This window comes from Lactuca sativa, chromosome 8 (genome assembly GCF_002870075.4).
Source record: "Lactuca sativa cultivar Salinas chromosome 8, Lsat_Salinas_v11, whole genome shotgun sequence".
Classification (NCBI taxonomy): domain Eukaryota; kingdom Viridiplantae; phylum Streptophyta; class Magnoliopsida; order Asterales; family Asteraceae; genus Lactuca; species Lactuca sativa.
In genome coordinates this window covers 74,301,170-74,310,703 of record NC_056630.2, presented here as the reverse complement: position 1 = coordinate 74,310,703, position 9,534 = coordinate 74,301,170, and the positions used below count along the sequence as shown (strand labels likewise).

Below are 9,534 nucleotides of genomic sequence, written 5' to 3'. Positions count from 1 at the left end.
TTAACTCTCAAATCATTCACATGTTCAACGAGATGGGTCATCAACCAGAGCTTGAGAAGATCAGTGACTTTCAAAAGTCTGGGTTGCTGTGCATATGGAATTTCTTATTTGGATTTTTTCTTAGATGCCTAACAGGAAGATCAGTTGGACTAGATTGAGGACGAATGGAAGTATATGCTATGGTTATGGGCATATAATATGATATAAATGTTGATTATGCATCCCAATTATGGAAGGAATTTGTTAAGAGTCTCGAAAACACAAATTCGGAAAAGCGGATTTCGTGTGCAAGATATTGGAGCTTGATTCTGGAGAAGGTCTATGAAAAAGAAGCAGTTCCAGTAATGGAGGATGTTGAAGTTGCATAATTTTCTTTGTATCAGTTTCCAAAGACAGTAGAAGATGATGAAGCCATGTTTACTCATGTGGCTCGCATTCCAGATGCGATGTTTCGCAAGGTATCTCAAACTCACAAAGTCTTGGTGAGATATTTGCGAACAATTGATCAATCAGAGCAGACTGGAGTATTATTGGATGTTGCTGCTCCGTCAAAGAAGAAGAAGCTCATAAAGAAGGATGCGAAAGGTTCATCTTCACAACAAGTTCAAGATGAAGATATTCAGATTGAAGAAACTTCATCGAAATCAAAGAAACAAATAATACCTTCTAAGTCAGGGGTATTGAAGAAAATTCGCAAGGCTGAGGTGAGTAGTAAAGGCGTTACTATTCACAGTATTCCAGCTCCGGTTTCTCCAGGAAAGAAAAGACAAAGAGCTGAAGATGTTGCCAAGAACATGCAACGTACTCTCGTCAAAAGAAGGAAGATGGTGATTCGCAATGAATCATCTGATGAAGAAATAGTACCAGAAACTCCACCAGTGCCATCTACGGTAAATGTTTCATTACCTATCATTCATACTTCGCAAATCTCTACCACCTTACCACTCACCAAACCACTCGAAATAGTCACTACCAAATCAGTTTCTGAGGAGGTACCTATTTCTGATCCTGAGTGTTGCAACCACAATCCCAATCTCCTTACCTATTTCATTACCAATTGTTTCAATTCCAGTTACAACTTTATCCACCACCTCATCAATTTTTGATCATGCTCTTCAAAACCCATTTACAACACTTTTTCCATCTCAATCACCCGAAAATCCTCAACCTTCGCAACCTTTATCTGATAATGAAGCTGAAGGAGGTGCATTTGGAGGGATAATTGAAGACATTCATTTTGATTCAGAGGAGGAGGATATTCCTGATCATATGCTTATGACAGGAAAACAATTTAAAATCCTGAATCAGAAATTGAATGCTATTATTCGGTCGCAAGCTGATTCTGGCAGGATATCTTCTATGTCAGCTATGGAGGTTGATGTAATGATCAAAGGTGCTGAGAAGCGTATTATGGAGAAGGTTGATCAATCCGACAAGAATAATGAGCTTTGCATTCAAGCACAAGGGAGCAATTTTTCTTCAGAGGTCAAAGATTTGAAAGTTGTTGCAAAAGAACGTCATGTTCTTTTTGTACAAGATGTGAAGAAAGTTCGGGAAGATGTCAACTATAAGCTTCAAGAGTTGAAATCTAAACTTGCGAAGGAGCTTCAGGATATTCATGCTCAAAATGCTGAATTTCAAAAGCAGATTGCGGAGGTTTCTTCAAGAGTACAAAAGTTTGTTGATGTTCCTATTCTTGAAGCCCATAACGAAGAAACAAAGGAGAAGCTTGATCAGCTAACGAAGTTGGTGTCTGAGCTTAAAATGGTGGTTTCGCAATCTTCAACTACACAAATTCTCACTCCTGAGTTCTTGTCTCTAAAGATTAATACTTTAGAACAAGCAATTCAGAAAGCTCTTGCTCCACTTGCCAATTTTACTTCTTTACTACCAAGGAGTGCCCCACCTGCTTTCACAGGGGTGCAAGGGGGAGAGAAAAGCTTAAGTAAAGAAGAGGATGCGAAGACAGTTGGAAAAGTTATATCTACTCAGCTTATAACTACTCTTCCCATACTTACGAAGCCAATTTCCTCAACCACAGTAACGACAAAAACGATTGCCAAAGGAATCGTTATTGGAGAAAAAGAAGGAGGTTCAAGTTCAAAACCTCAAACAGATATGGTGGGAAAAGGAAAAGGGATTTTATATGAAAAATCAAAGGAGGATAAGAAAGCTGAGGCTGAAGCAGAGTTGGAAAGGATTAGGCAAGTACAAAGCATTATGAGGCAGTGGGAAAGTGATCCTCCCACGATGAACAAAGGAGATCCTTCGAAGCTTTACTCTTACGAAACTATAGAGTCAAAAGTTGTCGGAAGGGAAATGTACGAATTTGAGAAGAAGCCAAAGAGAAGTTATGATATTGCGAATTCAGACAATTGTCGGCTGGATTTTCCAATAAATGAAATGCTATTCATCACTGCTCAGTACAAGATTAGTGAGAAGTTTGATAATCCTGATGATTATATACACATGGAAATCAGATTTCATGCTGTTTTGGGGAAGAATCCAGATGAATTTTGGTCTTTAATGAAGATCAAAAAGGTGCTGACAATCAAGAAAGATGTATTGTTCGAAGACATGCTTCAAAATTTTCGTTATTTTGTTATCCGAGCAGATAACAAGCAGTATGACTTCACGGTAGCTGATTTTCCTTTGATGAACTGCAATGATTTAATTCAAGTGGCTCTGATTTTGAAGCATATGGAAGAAAATAATCTCAAAGGCTCTGAGACTGAAGTGTTCAAGATAGGCTTCGCACATGTGAAGACATTCATCGACAACTACTTTGATTGTTTGGCCCTTACAAATGGAGAACTGGCTAATGTGTTGGGAAGAGAAGTGAACATTCCTTGGGAAGAAACGTTATCTCAATCAGCTTTATCGAAATATGTTGTTGGGGAAATATGCCTGAAACCATTCGGCATGGTGTTTTCTGGAAGAGATACAAAAGGGAAACCTAAGAAGTTCTTGTTTAAAGTCTCAGAGATTGAAAGATATAATTCTTCGCAATATACACACTTTATTATTCGTATGAACAATTGCAAGAAGAACAATGAAGGAGACAAGAAAGATCTCAAGAAGGTGATCTCCTGGTATGGAGAAGTGCGAAAGACAATCCACTCAGCTGTTCAAAAGCTTATGGGATGAATAGCTTCGACTGTTTACAAAGGGGCAAAATGTAGATGTAAAATTGTAAAAGTTGAATATAGTGTTTTGTATAGTTTCGCATTTTATTGTTATTTTACTAAGTCATTTTTATGCGAAGTGAAATGTCTAGACTTAGTATATTTTTTGTACACTCATGTTCCCTATAAATAGGGACTAAGGTTAGAAGTAGAGAGAGACTTTTCGTAACTGATATCTCTTTTCTGCTTATGTTGTAATCAGTCTTTATCAATATGAGATCTGATGAATATTTACTCTTCGTGTTCTAAATCTTCAATTACTCAAATCAAACTTTGATTTCTCAAATCTCGATAACAATTCTCATCATAATAAACAAAAATAGAGTTTGCTGTGTGTTATATCAACAAAAAGGTTGCCAAGAAAATGCTAATTTTAGGATAACTTTTCTGGACATTTTTTTGATGATTCTGTTATGTGACTTTGGGCAACCGTTGTGGTGAAATTTCCTTTTGCAGTCTTTAACACATGAAACATCATGAAAAAAGTCTGATTTAAGTCAATAAGCACGTTTGTTGCTAAAAGAAAATGTAAATTAAAGAACATGCTTTCTATTCATGTTAAACTACTACCAAATTCACATCTCACGGCTCTTAACGTTTAAGTCCCTGAAAAGAAATGATCCGCCGCTTTATCTGTAAAAAAAAGTTGGAAGGACTTAACTACTATAGAAATAAACAAAATACAAGAACTTTAAGAAAAGCTCACCATATAAATAGCTTATGGGACATAAGATATAGCTATTCTTGTCCAGATTAGAACTTATCCATACATGATATTAACATATATGAGCTCAAAGTAAAATCAATAATTGAATAAATAATCTTGTTTCATTTTCCTCATGTTGGATGAGGATAGATAAATACAAGTCAAACCAAACCCACAAAAATAAAATAATTTCTCATATAAAGCCAAAGATAAAAAAGAGGGGAGGGGTTGCATACCCACAAGAAAAAAAATATCCAAGCTTGTAATTTTCTTATACGTGCCTAATAACATAATTTCATATCAACCCAAAGTTTCCTGGAAAATCGCCAAAAAAACAAAAATGGTAACAATATATAGTTAGAGGGAATTAGTCTCTTATAAGACATGTAAAACCAAAACTGATATTGTTATAAAACCTTTATAGAGTGAGGATGCAAGAAAATAAGCATATCTTAGAGTCTGATAATGGTGAATCTTTGTTTCCCACCAAAGCACAACCAGAAATTTGCGCTTCATGTTCCTTCGTTTTGGATTTTTGCTATCATCCCAATATAGGTTCTAAAAATGAAGAAAGAAAAACAAAAACAATATTGTTTCATATACTTAAGTAGAAGTGGTGACAGAAAAGGTGATATGTGAACAATATAAGCAAAATAAAGATAAGGGTAACAATTATTACTTTGACATTAACATCAATTTGTTGAATCAATCTGCACTCAGACCAATCATAAAAACATATAAAATCATTTGAGCACATTGCCACCAAAGATCCTCCATATATTCGCTCAGGTGAAAATGTCGGCATGATACTCTTCTTTTCCTTATTAATAAGACCATCCAAAAGAATTTAAAAAAAATGAATATAAATGAAAGAAGAGGAGCAATTTCGTCATTGATCAAAATCATTAGGTATAGGGAGTCCACAAACCTGGAAAGATTTGTTAAAAATCTTGACTTTAGATGTGCTCTCTCTAACAACATACTCACCATCTATTGACCAAACAAAGTCCAAAGCAAAACCAAAGGATCTATTTATCCATGCTAAAGTTGTATGGCGACAACTGGTGTCTTGGAATGAGCTTCACACACCCTATGCCGTCGATGATAGTCTCTGCAACAACTACTGTGGTCCGCTATGCATCCATCCACCAACCATGACACCGACACATCATCCACCCCTACGTGTCTTCGTGGATGGTTCTGAAGAAGTGGTTGAATTTGAACCCAGTGTTATTATACCAAACTCCACAGAGAAAGCCTCGACCACCATATTTTGATTATTTTCCATCACCTGCTGCAACACATACACTCATGACCACCTGAAATTGCAAATCCATACACCCACAACCAACCGTCTACAACAAAAAAACCAATTAACTTAAATACACATCAAGATTCAAAAATAATGAAATCTATTTTATTTTGAGGGAGTTCTGGTTTGTTTTAATATAAAGAAGACATAAGGAGAGAATGAAAGCTTTTCTGTTGCAGGTGTGAGCTAATCCTATATAAAAAGGAACACAGAGAACATGGGAGAAACTCATAAGAATGAAAATTGCAAAAGGAGAGAGGTATAAAGGACTTACAGAAACGAATTCTTTCTTGAAAATTGCTAATTTCACAATCACCACCTGACATGGATTTCCAAATCCAAATGGTCCCCTAAGCTTGGTTATGATTTTCAATTCAAAATCGGGAGCTGTTTGAAGATGATGGCGATGTTAGGGTTTATCATTTATCAAACACATATACACACACATTGAGGGAGGCTTGAAGTGAAATTTTTTGGTTTAGGAAGAAAGGTGAGGGCTTTCATCATCGTTTTCATCAAAGACCAACTCCATTCTTCGTAATACCTTCTGTTATCACCTCTTCGCTGGTGGTGGTAACTTAAGGTTAGGGTTTCCAGTAAATGGTGTGTAACGAAGGGTCATGGTAACATAGGGATATCGGAGACCGAAGAGAGTAAGGAGAGAGATAGAAGAGATGTTGCTAGTACGATGGCAGTTTGGGAAGAAGGAGAAGCGGCATAGCGGACGACTTATGGTTTCTGGATGAAGACGACTAATTTAGGTTTTTAGTGAGTGAATGTGAGTCTAGAAATAAAAATTATTGTTTGATTCCCGAAGAATTAATTCTGTAAACGATTCATGTAGCTGTATTGGATAATAAGTTGTACATGAGGTAGTAGGTATTGTACCTCTCAAATTTCAAGAAATATGTAATATGTTTAATAAGATAGTTAAGATATATATATATATATATATATATATATATATATATGTATATATATATATATATATATATATATATATATATATGCTTAGACTATTCTATTCAAAGTAATTATTGTGTTATTGTATGCATAAATGTGGGCCAATCAATTTTACTTATTTTAAGAAAGTGAATAATACATATTATTAATTTAAAGACAATTACAAAAAATACCATCTAATTTCATTTTAAGGGTATTTTAGTCAATTAATATAAACTTAAAAAAGGAAAATTGCATATTTTAAGGGATAATAGATTCTATTAATTTTAAAAATCTGATTGTAGTGATGATAACTCTCGGATATTCTGACAGAATATATTTATCAAAAATAAAAATATTCTTGAACCATAAAATAATAAAAATATTTTTGAACCTATTTCTTGATCATAATTTTAAAAACTTCTTGGAGAATAACAAATTCTTGAACCATCAATTAAAGAATAAAAACAAACATTACATTAATTAATTCTTATAGAATACAGGTAACAAATGCTAAGAATTACATTTATTGTTAAAGAATAAAACTAAAAGAACTTTAAATTCGGGAAAAAAACATCAAAATCTAACCAAGACACTAATACATTCTAAAAAAATAATGTTGCTAAGAATCAATTTCAATTTCATGGTCCATTCTTCAAGCATCAGCTGCTTCTATGGAAACAAATCCACTGCACAAATCAGTCAGAAAATATCCATATTCCATTCCAACGGAATTGGAATTCGTGATTCCATTCTGATAGAATTGGAATTCATGATTCCATTATGATAGAATTGGAATTCAAGATTCAGTTACATTATGCATTCTGTTGGAAAAATATCCAAAGTATAAAACAATTTAATGAGAATGATATTGTTAGACATTCCAAGATAGAAACTCGTTCATAGAATTCGCACTAAGTGTTCACAACATCAAGTAATCACGACCAAAGTGTTCACAACACTAAAGAGAGTATTGTAACATAGCCATTGTTTTGAAACCCAAATATTTCAGTAACCCAACTAAAAACTCAACTCCTGTGTTAACTAAACAAATTATGTTTACCTGTGGGTGGGTTTTCTTGATATGATCCGGATATAAGAAATAAAAATATTTGAATTTTATCAATCAAAATTCTGAACAGTCAATCTACATTGACAAATAAAAGATTTCAAACAATAAGCTAAAAGAATACAACTTTATCGATCTAAGATTCTGAACTCCAAAAAGTACAAACAGAAAACCATAGACCAACAAAAGTAAATACCAATGGAAATAGAGAAATCAGCATTCTTGAACTACAAGAATTCAAGATTTGAGCTTTTACCCTTAAGTGATTCCACTTCAAATTGACTAGATTTTACACAGTTCCAATCCCAATTTTTGGTTAAACCCATTATAGATTAGAGTCCAGTCAAATTAACTCAGTAGCAAAAACCGACAAATATGAAGAAGCCAAAAGTAACAAGAAGTAGAAAAAAGTCAAACATATCAAAACTTTCGAATTTAGTTTACTGGGGTTAACCAGACCCTGAAGCAGTTCCACTACAAACTGAGCAATTGGTGTGAAACACATTTAAGATCAGCATCTAATTTGTGAATTACAGAGCAAAATTCCAATAATATAAAGTCAAACTGAGCAATTGGTGTGAAACACATTAACTATGAATCAAAATCGTACTAGATTTTCCTAAACTTTATCGCGTTGATTTCATGGTGGACATCAAATCCGCAACAAATCAACAACAGAAAGAAATGGTATGAACTTCGATCGAGAAGATAGAAAAAACGAAGATCGAGATACGTAGCAGCGAGTTTTGGGAGAGATCGCCAGCTTCCATGGCCGTTTTTGTTGATGTAATCGATCAGAAGTTCGTCTTCCTCCTGTGCCCATGGTCCTCGCATCAATCCTGTCTTCTCGCAGCATGGCGTTCTCACCATTTTCTCTCTGTAAATCTGAATCGGAAAACCTAGAAAAAGTCAAACAGTATAATTTGTATTTCAGCAATTCCCCAAGAGTTAAATCCCAACCACTTGGCAATGGTTTGCTAGGTTCTCTAACGAGTCTCACCTTGTCGTATTGCGGTGTTAGGTTTTGCCGGTTTACCACTAGGACCAATTATCGGGAACCAATCGTCGATTAACTCTCCCGACATTACGCTCTTGGCGGAGGAGTGAAAAACGATTGCCAGACAACATCAATCCCTAAGAAGGTCGATGGGGGCGATGGTAGCTTGGTGGTGGGTGATGGTATTGATCGGCGATGGTGGTTGGAAGACTCACCTGCATCTGTCTACAAGGTCGATGATGGCCGCCTATGAGCTTCGTTTTCTCCGGCCTTCTTTGTGATCTGAAAGCGTAAATACTCGATGCTAGGGCTTTATCGGGTGGGAGACTAAGGAAGACACGTTTATTTATTTAGGTCAATACCATGATTATAGGGATTAATTTTGGAAATTAATAAACAAATTACTAAATTACCCTTATTTATTTATTTAATTATTTAATTATTTGTTTAATTTTGATTGGCTCACATTTATGCATACAATAACATAATACTTACTTTAAACAAATGGACCTAACTCTCTTTCTCTCTCTCTCTCTCTCTCTCTCTCTATATATATATATATATATATATATATATATATATATATATATATATATATATATATATATATATATATATATATATAATATATATATCATGTGTTCTATATTATGTATTGTGTGTATGTATTGAATTACCTTGTTCCATGATGATATTCCAATAATCATCTAGGGGAGACGTTCTTCCTATGTTACACCATAAGAAAGAAACTAACGAGAGCGAGACAAAAACAAATTAGCAGGAGCCGATGAAATATTGATGCTGAGCAACTTGTGGATGATTTTTCTATGAAGGTACAAACTTTCTCGCTAATAGTACATATATGAGAATATAAAATCCTATATCTGACGGTTTTAGTGGTTATTATATTATAATTACTCATTGGTTTTATGAATCTATGAAATATATTCTTGAACTTTCCTAGTATCTACTATTTATATTCGTTAATCATGCTATACCTTAAGAAAAGAAATGAGTTGAACAATATATTAATGCAAATAAACTTATATCTACATGATTATGTTAAATCACAGTTTATATAAACGTATATAATGAAGCTTACAATTGTATATTTTATTCAAAAAGGCTTTGATTATATAAACCGTAACTTAGGTGTTAGGCTGAGACTATTATTATAACTCTGTGGTAATTATCTTGCATTTGGTTATACTTGTATCTTTACGTTTTTAACAAATATGTTAGTTGAACCTTTTGTTAGAATATACATAAGATCGATCTTTAAATATCTTAATCTTGATAGAATTATTCTTTTAGATTGAGTTA

The 9,534-nt window shown here is 34.1% G+C and overlaps 1 long non-coding RNA gene across 2 annotated transcripts; it reads right to left on the bottom strand.

Annotated features, from left to right (window-relative positions):
• Positions 1–3,617: 3,617 nt before the first annotated feature.
• LOC111900602 (uncharacterized) lies at positions 3,618–5,995 on the bottom strand. Of its 2 annotated transcripts, none has more exons than XR_002853250.3 (6): positions 5,478–5,995; positions 4,820–5,246; positions 4,571–4,711; positions 4,308–4,449; positions 4,128–4,206; positions 3,618–3,818 (listed from the first exon to the last, which is right to left on the bottom strand). It is a non-coding gene; the product is annotated as an uncharacterized LOC111900602 (long non-coding RNA). The 2 variants fall into 2 exon arrangements; XR_002853251.3 differs by having other exon boundaries at positions 4,820–5,185.
• Positions 5,996–9,534: the final 3,539 nt, after the last annotated feature.